The sequence below is a fragment of the Triticum aestivum genome, chromosome 6A (genome assembly GCF_018294505.1).
Source record: "Triticum aestivum cultivar Chinese Spring chromosome 6A, IWGSC CS RefSeq v2.1, whole genome shotgun sequence".
Lineage (NCBI taxonomy): Eukaryota > Viridiplantae > Streptophyta > Magnoliopsida > Poales > Poaceae > Triticum > Triticum aestivum.
The window spans coordinates 102821944-102834236 of NC_057809.1; the positions used below are offsets into that span (position 1 = coordinate 102821944).

Here is a 12293-nt window from a genome sequence, read left to right on the forward strand (position 1 = left end):
ATTGTACAAGGGCCAAAATATTTATACCCTTGATTGGATCTTCTGGCCGCAGTGGCTTGCATATACGGTTGCAATTTTAAGAAAACTCGATCACCAACGGAGAAGGTTCTTTCCATCCTGCTCTCGGCTCCGTGGTCCCGCATCTTTGGACCCCTCACTAGTAAGAATTGAATTGAACTTATAAAGAATGAGCGGGTTGGTAGTCACAACCGTGGCATCCACGTCGACTGTGAATAGTCCTGCGACTCACGCTGCAGCGAACGAAAAAGCGGCAACGAAAGAAAAGGAAATGACCCCACGTCCTCCCACGCCCCCTCCTCCTCCTCTCACGAGTCACGCCCGACCCCCTCCTCCTCCTCTCCTCCTCCTCCCGTCCTTCCTCAAAACCCTAGCCGCCGCCCCCCTCCTCCTCCCACCTCAGTCGCCGCCGCCTCCTCCTCCTCCTCCTCCTCCCACCTCAGTCGCCTCCTAGGAGAGCTCGACACGATGGGGTGGCCGTGGAGCACGCCCCGTCCGGAGAGACAAGGCGGCTCCCGAGCAGGGCATCCGACAGCGCTGGCTTCTCCTCCCCTACGCCGCCGCTGCCCACCCCTCCTCATCTCGTGCGGGCACGGAGGTGAGCTTCTCCGATGGCGGCAGCGACCTGCAGTCAAAGGGCGACGGCGACGGCGCTCGATTTGATCTACAGGAGAGAGGGAAGATGAGACGGAGAGAGAGAAGGAAGGAGAGGAGGTAGAAATAGAGAGGAAAGAGGAGAGGGATGTGCGCCAGCCAGCGGGAGAGGGTCACCGGAAGGAACAACTGGTCATTGTTCACACCGCGCTAGGCCAGAGATGGCTCTGTACTGCCCACACGTATGCAGGTTCCTTCTTCCTTCCTGCTCCTCTCCTCTTTTGATTAGCTGTAACTGCATGTTTGGGTCAGTGCTATGCCTGCTGTCGCTGGGCAGTACTTTAGGCAAGCCAACCTTCCAATTTAGTACACGTCTGCACAAGGAGAAGAGCCCCTGTTAGCTTTTCTTTTTGCAGATTAGCCTAATAATCTACATCAGTCGATTTGAGGGTATGCTGAATGTGATATTTAATGAATATGGTCATTCTGTTGTTCAGAGTACACAAGTGGTTGCCCTTGAAGTCTCCTCCTTGCCCCGCTTATTCATTAAGGTAAGATTTTGATTTTCTCAATTTGTCGCTTCATTTCCACATTAACCATGAATTGTTGTGTGTAAATACTCATATCCCGTTAAGTTCATGTGTATAAATCAAGTGGGTTGAAGTGTACTGTGAATTTCCTGAAAAAGTTTACTTGAGATATTATATGCATGGTGTGGATTGTTGAGTTTGCTTGGTTAATGCCATGCCTGTGCAGATCAACAGGGGGGAGGTCCAGGGTGAGACCTTCAAGAGGGATTTGATGTTGCTATTATTTCAGTTTGTAGATAGAGGATGTGATTCCAGCAAGACAGTGACGATGGCGATCACAAGTGAGATTTATGTTAAGGAGTATTAGCATATGCTCATAGGATCACTAGAAGCATATAAAGGTATCCACAATGATGGTTGCTTTCTTATCGACAAAGAATTGAATTATAATTATAGACGGTAAGAGTAGTACCTTTATAATCATAGCTGTATGCAATGATCCATCATGTATTTCTGTTTAAAACCGCAACCCGTAATTGTTTGATGTCGTGAAATGTCTATATATATATATATATATATATATATATATATATATATATATTGTTTACATTCTTAAGTTAGCCTCCAGACTATCTACATTGTCATGGTAACCTTGGTAGGTTATAATATGCAGATCGATAATCCCGATTCAGTTTGAGCTTTCCATGTGTCTTTTTAGCTGAATATTAGGATCACAACTTAACTTAAATTAGCAGTATAGTGTCAATGGGCGTCATCTGAAGCTAATAAGATGTTGTTACTGAAGAACAGCCCCTTGCTACTTACTTGCACAGTACGTGAAAAACACCCTAAATAGATTAAAGAAATCATACTTGACTGTGATTGCATTTGGTTGACGCTTACGTTTATTTCTCATCGGTAGATCAAGGGGGTAATCTTCTACGTTTCAGGTCCAAGCTTTCAATGCATTTTTCTATCTTTTTTTCATATCCCAATCATCATTTGCAAGGCCGAAGCATGCATGTCTATATGGTTTTGTGGCACTGATTTCGTTCCATGCCAGTTTATTTCCAGCAGTTGGTCTGCTTCTTCATAGAGATTTTATCAGTATACTAAATTAAATAAGAAACTGAATGTGTATTGCTTTCACCTTCAGTTTGAACATGATTGTCCTATTTGTGACATAGGTGAAAATTAGCAAGCAAGCTACAGTCGGTGCATGGATGACCAAGTTTACTTGTTACTTTATGAAGATGATGATTCCTAAATAGAATTACGAGCTATGTCCTGCATGTTGACCGTGCTTCAAGGTACAGTTGTTCATGCCTTATAAAATTGTAATGCTTTTTATTGGTTGTGCATCCTAGGACCAAAAGCTGGATTCATAGATAGCCGAAGAACTGAGGAATTTTACTCTCTGTCGTTGCAGGGTAGAAGAGAATGGGAGGAGGGGACGCGTGCTCCATATTTTGTTATGCACACCTTCCTAAACTATACTTTTCTTCTTAACATATGTTCATTGTCTAGCAGAAGCTGTAGATTTCAGCGTACAATAATTTCCAAAATGGTAGAAGGTAAGAACCATGTTACATGATCCTTTTGTGTTCTCTTGATTTAAATTAACACGTACCTGTTAAACTTGGTGATGATTTTCGAGGTGTATTTATAAATTATCTGCCAAGGTTATTCCCTTAGGCAATTTTTTTTTTCTGAAGCCTAGGCATATTGGTTGTTTGGTTGGCTCTCTTTACTAGCAGGAAGATAACTACTACGTGTTGCTTAGTTGTGTTGCTTAGTTATTAGCGGATTGACTGTATGAATTATCTTATGTTCACCCAGAGTTATAGGTTTCTAAATACTAGGCTCTTGGGACTTAATTCTAATGGTTAGTTTTTTTAGATTCATGTATTCCGGTGCTACAGCCTAGGTAAAGCTCCTTCACAATAGTATTTAAAGCTTATATTGATAACTCCATCAGAGTTCAAGCATTAGGCTCTCTGCTCTGTGTATTGCAAAGTGTTCTATATAATGCTTTGATGTTCCTTTGTCACTGTTTGATGTTCTACCTTGGGTGGCCTCTGTCTTGGTTTACAGCTCCATATGGCTACCTATGTATACCTATGTAGATTTTATTTGAACTGTACTCAAATCGTGCAGATGTTTCTATATTCTTGCCTTCCTCTTTTTAACTCATGAGATTGTTAGATAGTTGAATATCATTGGTCTCTGTCGGCATTCTATTTTCGCAGTTTGAAATGAGTATTGGTCCATTGATATTAAACTTCACAATAGGTAGTGGCATCTTCAGGAAAAAGTAGTGGCAAATATGCTAGAGATTTCTTTTCTGCTGCAGGAATGACACTATTGCCCAAATCCTCAAACATATTTTTTAGTAACTGAGAGGATTATTCACCTTTGCTATTGTAGGCATTCAAGACCTGGCAGGGCTGGGTCAACCGGCCCTTCGTGTTCAAGACCCGGCTCTGATGAGCCTTGACAGTCGTGCTACCGGCTGGGCATCGTCATCCTGAGCCATGTCCGGAACCAGACCAGTAGGGGCACCCTAAGCGAGCACTCGAGGCATGCTGTCAAGTTGGACGAGTGCAACCAAGCCAGCTGTTGTGTGTGTCCATGGTTACATTGTTGTATTGTTGGTTAAAGACAATGTTTTTCTTCTTGAATTATGAAACCTCGAACAACAGTAGGATATAATCATTTTGTTCGTTTTGCAATCAAAGCTTCCATCGAATAATATTTTAGAATTGTGCTCCGTCTTATTCATAAACTGTGGCTATTTTGTAGATTCATACAAGATACGGCTTTGTGTGCATTGAAATAGCAACAAGTTGGCCTCTCGGTCTCATTTCTGTATACATTTGACTCATACACGCAGCCAGCATGTCCATGTGATCTGGATGAATTTCTCTATCCTGTTTTATGTTGTGATGTCTTTGATTTTTGTCTCTTCCAGATTTACATATAGATGCCTCGGTGAATACTCAAGAATTTTTGTTCATTTCTATTGACGGCCTTTAGGTATTTTATATTTATTTTTATAATGATTCTGAAACGAGGTCACTCCCTACTAATCTTGCTCTCCAGGCCTGGTGGCGGGATGCTTGGTCAAGAATGCAGGGTGAGTAAAACAAAATGCTTTTATCTCTCTGGTCATCTAGAGCATATGGAGGGAGCAAGATAGCGGGCTTTGACAGTGTCTTCACACCGCCCCAGAGGGGGTGCCACTGAGGGCTTTCTCATGGAACACGGTGCAATGTGGTTTTATGCACGCCTATGAGCAGGCTACCCTGCACGCTGGTCTTCTACTACTTTCCCAGGCATATTACTTCCCTGTGAGATGCTTCCAAGAGCTCTATTCAGCTCCATTGTATTTTTCTTCTTTTTTTGATTGCTTTTCCTTCTCTGTTTCTTTTTTATATGCAAGGCCATACATTTTTACCATGCATCCTTGCTCACACAGAAAATTACTTCAAAATACACATGCTTCTAAAAATGCACATCCTTTTCAAAACTATGTATATCTTATTATCAAAGATTATAAGGCAGAATGTGTTTGCCCACGACTAAAACAAGTAATACATTGTACTTTTTTCAAAGCACACGTGGAATTAGCGGGCTCCTTCAGGTATTTCAAGGGAAAAACAGAATCTGTTTAACTAATTTTCTATATTGCTTATTTATGCATTTGTGACCATAGCTTTCCACTTTAGCTCATAAACTGGATGGCAAAATAGAGTTTGCCCATTTCATATCTATGTTGTCTTATTAGGAAAAAAGATTTTGTTTAATAGCTGATGCTTAATATGTTTTATCGACTGTTGAATGCTCAACTTTAGCTCATAAACTGGATGGCAAATGCTAATTCTGATGGGGCTTTTCACACTTATTGTTTTATTGTTGTCTAGACAGCTGATGGCATGCTTCTTTTTTGCTAATTGTCAATTCTTTTGTACAGGGTCCTTCAGCTACTTATGCTTTGGTAGACAATGAGAGTATGTAGATAGCATGTATGGTTTTTACATTGTTTTGCGCAGGTTGAGATGCATCACATGATGTTTTCCTTTTACGTTTATGAGTATTACATAGTCCTTTCTTTTTCCACAAGGGGCAGTAGTTGTGCCATTTTATTCGAAGGACAAAGAGTTGATCACAAAGGCATAGCATTCAGGATATATACACAAAAGAGTATAGAACCAAATTATATGATGTAATTGACCACTTCCTATTAACTTCTCTTGTATACAATGTTCACGAGTTCATGTATTAAGTACATTTTATTGTGTCACTTGTGTTTACTCTTTTTTTAATGCAAGTTTACAGCTACTCAGAGTTCCTAATTGTAGACTCAACTATCTTGACCTACTGATGATCTAATTTGTGGCTACATCAAGGTCCTACGAAGTCTTCGCCTTTAGCTCCACCTTTCACATCTCTGTGTTTCTCTCTGAGCTTCATTTAAAAAACCAACAGAAAGCCAAACAAGCACAAGCTAGACTAACCTCAATGCTTGTGTGAACCAGAATGATCGCCATCTCAAAAGCTGGGAGTCTAAGGCCAGGGAAAACATTACCCCTTGCAAAACAAATCTAGAAAAGAAAACTGGGGCGCGTGATTGATATTCAGTTGTCCTTGTTGTTCTAGCTGCTAGTCTCCTTTTAAGTTTTAACCCTAATAAGATTTTATGATGGATTTCTACGTGCTCCTCTGCATGCTGGGAGTAATTGTGGCTTGTAGTGCTTGCATCTTACACTCATCTTTTAGTTACTCACCCACCCCAAAATGCCCCATGCCTCAACTACAAAGTGTTTATTGTTGAAATTAAAGCTATTAGAACATCACGGGTACATACTGCAATGTGCTGAACTGTGTTATATGGAATGCTGAGATGACACAGTTTTTGACAGAATGTCTTACATAGTTACATACTTTGACATCTCCACGTAATGAAATCACTCTTCACCCTATAATATTTAATTTCTACCTAATTGTGACTCGCACCTAGAGGAGAAGCATATTAGTTGAGCGTTGCTAAACCTGAGTAGCAGCCTAATATGAGCCAAATTTCCATAAGCTACTATGTGAACCCAAATAGGACTAGCTAAAATACCTTGCTAAGACTAACTGATCATACAACACGCCTACACCAAAGAAAGCATTGAAGGCAATCACAAAGGCCACCTTGCAGTCAGTTGGTTTTCTTGACAGAATGATGGCTTGATGTGCTTCTGCTGAATCGCATTTGTGAGTGAGGACAGAGCCACACAGCTTTGGGTTCCCATCGAAACTAGAATTCTGAAACGTATCAAATTGGCCTCCAGATGGAATAGGCCCTTCCAGGTTATTGTTTGAAATGTTGAATGCTGAAAGGAAGTGCAGGGCGTTCGGTGCAACTGGGATAGCAACTGTGAGGTTGTTATTGGACAAGTCTAGCATCTGCAAGTTTGTGAGGTTGCAACTCGATTGTGGGATGTGTCCTGTCAAGTGGTTGAAGCTTAAGTCGAGTGAAAGGAGGGATTTCAACTGACCGATCTCCATGGGGATCTCACCGGTGAGTTTATTGTTGCTTAGATCAAGAACTTTACGCAAAGCCATGGGAACCCAGTATTGAAGTGATGGAGCTGCATAAATAGGTAGCTCGAAGACCCTTGGGTCCAAATGGGCTTCATTCTTCTCTGACTTCAGCATTGGCATATCCATCAGTGTTGTTGGAATTTCCCCTGTGAGGTTATTGTTTGATATGTCTAGATAGAACAGGTCACTTAGTGTTTGGATCCAGGCTGGTACTGATCCGCTGAGTTGATTTTCAGATAAGATTAGCACCTCTAGTTTTCGAAGCTTTGATATCCAAAGAGGTATTCCTCCAAATGATTTACAACTTTCGATGTCCAAAACGTGAAGATTCTCGAAACCATCAATTGTGTTGTCATCTGGCATGAGCTCTCCCTTGAAGTTACTGCCGATAAGTAGAGTGGTAAGGTTCCTGCAGCTCTTAAGGATGTGAAGTGCATTTGCAATATTTATGAAGGAGTTTGTGGTAAGTGATAGGAAGGTGAGGTACTTCAGATCAATTAATCTTGGTGAAAGCTGCCCTGTTAATTTGTTGGTAGATACCCGCAGTGCAGTTAGATTGCTGCAAGAGTATATGCTTTCTAGAACTGTGCCGGTGAAGCTGTTGAAGTAAACATCTAATGTCTTTAGATTTGGCAGGTTGGAGAAATTGACCTTGGCGAGCTGTCCACTGAAATTGTTTTTCTTGAGATCAATTGCTACGAGATTCGTGCAGTTGCTTAGAGCTGATGGCAACTCCCCTGAGAATTTGTTGTTGTCCAAATGGAACTCCTCCAACTTCTTGAGCTGGCCTATCGAATCTGGAATCTTTCCACCAAATCTGTTCCCTCCAAGATCAAGAGTTACAAGATTTCTGAGGTTGGTTGTGCGTGTGCTATCAATAGCTCCATGTAAATCATTGTTACGAAAAGACAGGTGCTCCAGTGTGGCAGTATTGAAGAGTTCATCTGGAAGTGTTCCACTGAGATTGTTGTAGCCGGCCCTGAGCTCTCTCAGCTTGGAGCAATTACCAAGTTTCTGCAGGATGTTGCCACTGAATTTGTTTAAGCATAGATTTAGCACAACGAGGGATCGTGAACTGCTACAGAAATGAGTTGGTATCTGCCCTGTAAAGCTGTTATTACTTGTGTTGAGTGCTATCAGATTCTCCATTGCTTTCCATGTGGTGGATGGAAACTGTCCTGCAAATAGGTTGCTTGAGATGTTCAGTACCTGCAGGGGTTGAGCAGGGGTTGAAGATGGCAACTCGTGGAGTGTTCCATTGAGCTGGTTAAAGTTGACATCAAGGACGGTGATGCTGCTGGACGACACCAATTCCAGCGGCAGACCACCAGACAGCGAGTTGTGAGAGAGGTTAAGATACTGCAGCCTGGTGAGGTTTCCAAGGCACTCCGAGATGTGCCCCTCTAGGCCTTTTGAAGCCAGCATGACTTTGGCAACCATCCTATCTTGCCTGCAGATGATCCCTTCCCACTTGCAGCAATCCGTGTTGTTCTGCCATGAAGCGGCAAGACCACTGTCCCATGAGAGCTCGGTGAGGAACTGGAGAAGGGAGGTCTTCTCCTGCTCCGTGCAGGAACTTGCGGGAGAGGCCAAGGAGATCAGCAGCACAAGAGTGAGGCCAAGGGAAGGTATGTACAATTTGTTGTTGTGTGTCTTGTTTGAAAATTGAAGGGGCTGCATGGTTTCTGATGAAACTAGCATAGAAGCCAGATCCTCAAGTTATGCACTGGCTATGTAAGGCATCAATGGTCTTATGGAGAAATAGCACGAGACGAACAAAAAAGCAGCTCTTGCTCCCATTATATGTATTTGCCTCTTGCGGCCGTGGTTGTTACGAAGGAGTTTGGGTCAAGGATTCCGTTGTTGTTGTTTTCGATTAGCTGTCTTGGCGTCTCCGCTGGTTCGTTATTACTGACTACTTACCTTGGACTGGGATTTGTGGTTGCCATGGAACCGATCTGGGTGGGACTCGGTATCGCGTGAGGACCGAGGAATAGTAGTGACAGGCTGATTGGCGATTTGTGTGATGCTTATGTGGATAATGGACATGGTCTGTCGAACGGTATCCGGTTTGTGATTCGTGGATTGAAGGTTTAGTTGAATAGTTTTGTTTCGACGATCTTTACTGTATGTGTAGTGCACTTTCTACTCCTTTGTAGTCTCTCTGCATGGAATACACCACCACCTTGACGAATCTTGTTTACTTGACATGTCACTAAACCTGAATTAAATTCAACTCTAAACAAAATTGCCATAATAAATTGGCAAAGTCGAGTAGGGCTAGCCTACAAACCTTAAAAAACAAACAACAACAAAGCCTTTAGTCCCAAACAAGTTGAGGTAGGCTAGAGGTGAAACCCATAAGATCTTGCAACCAACTCATGGCTCTGGTACATGGATAGCAAGCCTAGCCTACAAACCTTGATAAGATGAAATAGTGAGACCAACGTACTAGCACCCCAGACACATTATTAAAAAGAGATACCCTGGTTTGGCCACTGCGCTTCCACTACTGGGCTATCGCCTAGTTCTAAGAAAAAACCTTGATAAAAATATCTGATCATACAACACACCTACACAAAAGAACACACTGAAGGCAATCGCAAAAACTTCTTCTTTTGTAAGAATGGTAGCTTGAGGTACTTTTGCTGAACTATAGTTGCGATGGAGGATAGTACCACAGAGCTTTGTGTTCCCATTGAAGATAGAATTTGGAAATGTGTCGAACTGGCCTCCAGATGGAATAGGACCTTCCAGATTGTTGCTAGAGACTTTGAAAGCTGAAAGGGAGTGTAGTCCGTTCAATGCAGCTGGGATTGCACCTGTGAGATGGTTGCTTGACAAGTCTAGCACCTCGAGGTCTGTTAGACCACATATTGATTCTGGGATCTGCCATGTTAGATCGTTGAAGCTCATATTGAGTGAAACGACGGCTTTCAACTAACCAATCTCCATGGGGATCTCACCAGTTAACATATTATTGCTTAGATCCAGAGCTTTATATAAATCAATTGGTATGTGGTATTGAAGTGATAGAGTTGCATCAGCTGGTAGTTCGGAGACCTTCATGTCCAGATGGGCTTCAGTCTTCTCTGACTTTAGCATTGGCATGTCCATTAATGCTGTTGGAATTTTTCCTGTGATGCTGTTGGAAGATATGTCTAGATAGAAGAGATTGCTAAGGGCATTGATCCAGGCTGGTATTGATCCAGTGAGGTTATTGTCAGATAAGATTAACATCACTAAATTTTCTAGCTTCGATAACCAAAGAGGTATTTCTCCAAACAACTGGCAACCTCCGATGCCCAAGACCTGAAGATTCTCAAAACCATTAATTTTTTCATCCTATGGCATGAGCTCACCCCTGAAGTTGTGCCCAATTAGCAGGGTGTTAAGGTTCCTGCACTGCTTAAGAATGTGAAGTGTGTTTGTGATGTTTGTAATATTGTTGTCGGCAATCGAGAAAAAGGAGAGATACTTCAGATTTCCTATTTTTGACGAGAGCTCTCCATGGAAATGGCTGACTGATAGCTGCAGCATGATCAAATTGCTGCATGAATAGATGCTCTCTGGAATTGTGCCAGTGAAGTTGTTGATGTGAAGATCTAAAATTCTTAGATTTGACAGGGTGGAGAAGTTGACCTTCATAAGTTCTCCGTTGAAGTAGTTGTTCTTGAGGTCAATTGTTGTGAGTTTTGTGCAGCTCCCCAGACCTGATGGCAGCTCCCCAGACATTATGTTGTTGTTCAGATGGAGCTTCTCTAGTCTCTTGAGCTGACCAATAGAATCAGGTATTGTGCCACTGAAACCGTTCCCTCCGAAATCAAGGGTTATGAGTTTTGTGCAGCTGCCCAGACCTGATGGAAGCTCCCCAGACATTATGTTGTTGTTCAAATGGAGCTTCTCCAGTCTCTTGAGCTGACCAATAGAATCAGGAATTGTGCCACTGAAACTGTTCCCTCCCAAATCAAGGGTTATGAGGTTTCTGAGCTTCATTATGCGTGAACCATAAAGTACTCCATGTAAGATATTCTTAGGGAAAGATAGATATTCTAACGAAGTAGCATTGAAGAGTTCATCTGGGAATGTCCCACTGAGGCGGTTGTGGCCAGCACTGAGTATTTTGAGCTTCGAACAACTACCAAATTCAATGGGGATGCTGCCAGTGAATCTGTTGTAACATAGTTCAAGCACCACAAAGGATGGTGAGCTGTTACAGAAACTAGCATACCCGCGCGGCGGCACGCCGTGCCTGTTGAAACATAATATGAAAGTTCTTTATGTTGAGATGGAAAAGTTTATGTGCTAATTTTGAATAAAACAATCATGATTTCCAAAAAGATGCTCGGTAATTCAAAAATTGTTCATGAATTTGGCAAAAAATGTTCATGATTTCAAAAAAAAAGTTTGTGAAATTGAAAAATGTTCACAAAATAAGTACATCATGACTACAGAAAAATGCTCTGGAATTCAAAAACTGTTCATGAATTTGTAAAAAATGTTCAAAAAATTTAAAAAATTCAATCAAATGTTCGCTAATTCGAAAAATGTTCATGAATTTGGAAAAAATGTTCACGATTAAAAAAAATGTTCACGAATTTGGAAAAATGCTCACGATTCAAAAAATTGTTCACTAATTCTAAAAACATTCACGAATTTGAAAAACAATGTTCATGATTTTGAAAAAGTAGTCTTTAATTTTAAAATGTTCATTATTTCAAAAAAAATGTTCATTATTTGAAAAACATGTTCATGACTTAAGAGAATGTTCACAAATTTCTAAAAAAACTGTTCATGGTTTAAAAAAATGTTCGTGAGTTTTTAAAAAATGTTCACAGTTTCAAAAAAATGTTCATGATTTAAGAGTAACGATTTAGTAAATATAAAACCACGACTTTGGAAAAATGTTCATCATTAAAAAAACTATTTTAGAAACAAATCGTGAATTAATAGATTTTCGGAAATTGAAAAACAAGAATAAAAATGAAAACATAAAAGTAAAGAAAAAATGAAAAGAAAACAGAAAAAGGAAAAGGAAAAGGAAAAAGGAAAAAAACCTAAAGAAAAACATAAAAACCCGGTTCAGGGAAGGTTCTAGAACCTTCCCAAAACCGGTTGGGGTTAAATCCCAAAATGGGTCGGCCCATAGAAACAGCAGTGGGTGAGGGGCGGTACGCGCCACAGCGCTCGCGGGCGCGGTACGCGCCGTATAGGATCCTCGCTACCGCAGCCGCCGTCACCATCGAGAGGGAGAGAGACTATGAGAGGCAGGAGATGACAACGGCGGACAGATTCCTTAACTCTGAACATCGCGCGCACACCCAGGAGGCAGCGTTCGTGTGCCAGGGACAGGAGGAAGAGGGGTGAGTGCGGGTGGAGATGGGGGACATCGACATCATGGAGAAGCTCGACGCTGCGCTCGCCTCCTCCGTGGAGCACAACAAGCCCAACTGTGTTGGTTCTGTCTCCAACCACGGAATTGGCAACACATATTCAAGATGAAGTAATCAAGTTTGGTACATCATCGAGAATGGAGTTATTTACTCAAAACCACCATGTTAT

At 41.7% G+C, this 12293-nt stretch overlaps 1 long non-coding RNA gene and 1 pseudogene across 5 annotated transcripts; one reads left to right on the plus strand and one right to left on the minus strand.

Annotated features, from left to right (window-relative positions):
- Positions 1 to 311: 311 nt before the first annotated feature.
- LOC123132313 (uncharacterized) lies at positions 312 to 5432 on the plus strand. Of its 5 annotated transcripts, none has more exons than XR_006464632.1 (6): positions 312 to 862; positions 1110 to 1163; positions 1369 to 2452; positions 2572 to 2716; positions 3570 to 4492; positions 5116 to 5432. It is a non-coding gene; the product is annotated as an uncharacterized lncRNA (long non-coding RNA). The 5 variants fall into 5 exon arrangements; XR_006464630.1 differs by having other exon boundaries at positions 3570 to 4178; positions 4245 to 5432; XR_006464633.1 differs by having other exon boundaries at positions 313 to 862; positions 1369 to 1601; positions 2330 to 2452; positions 3570 to 5432.
- A 688-nt stretch (positions 5433 to 6120) lies between these two features.
- On the minus strand, positions 6121 to 11974 carry LOC123129498 (receptor-like protein 2; annotated as a pseudogene).
- Between the last annotated feature and the right edge of the window lie 319 nt (positions 11975 to 12293).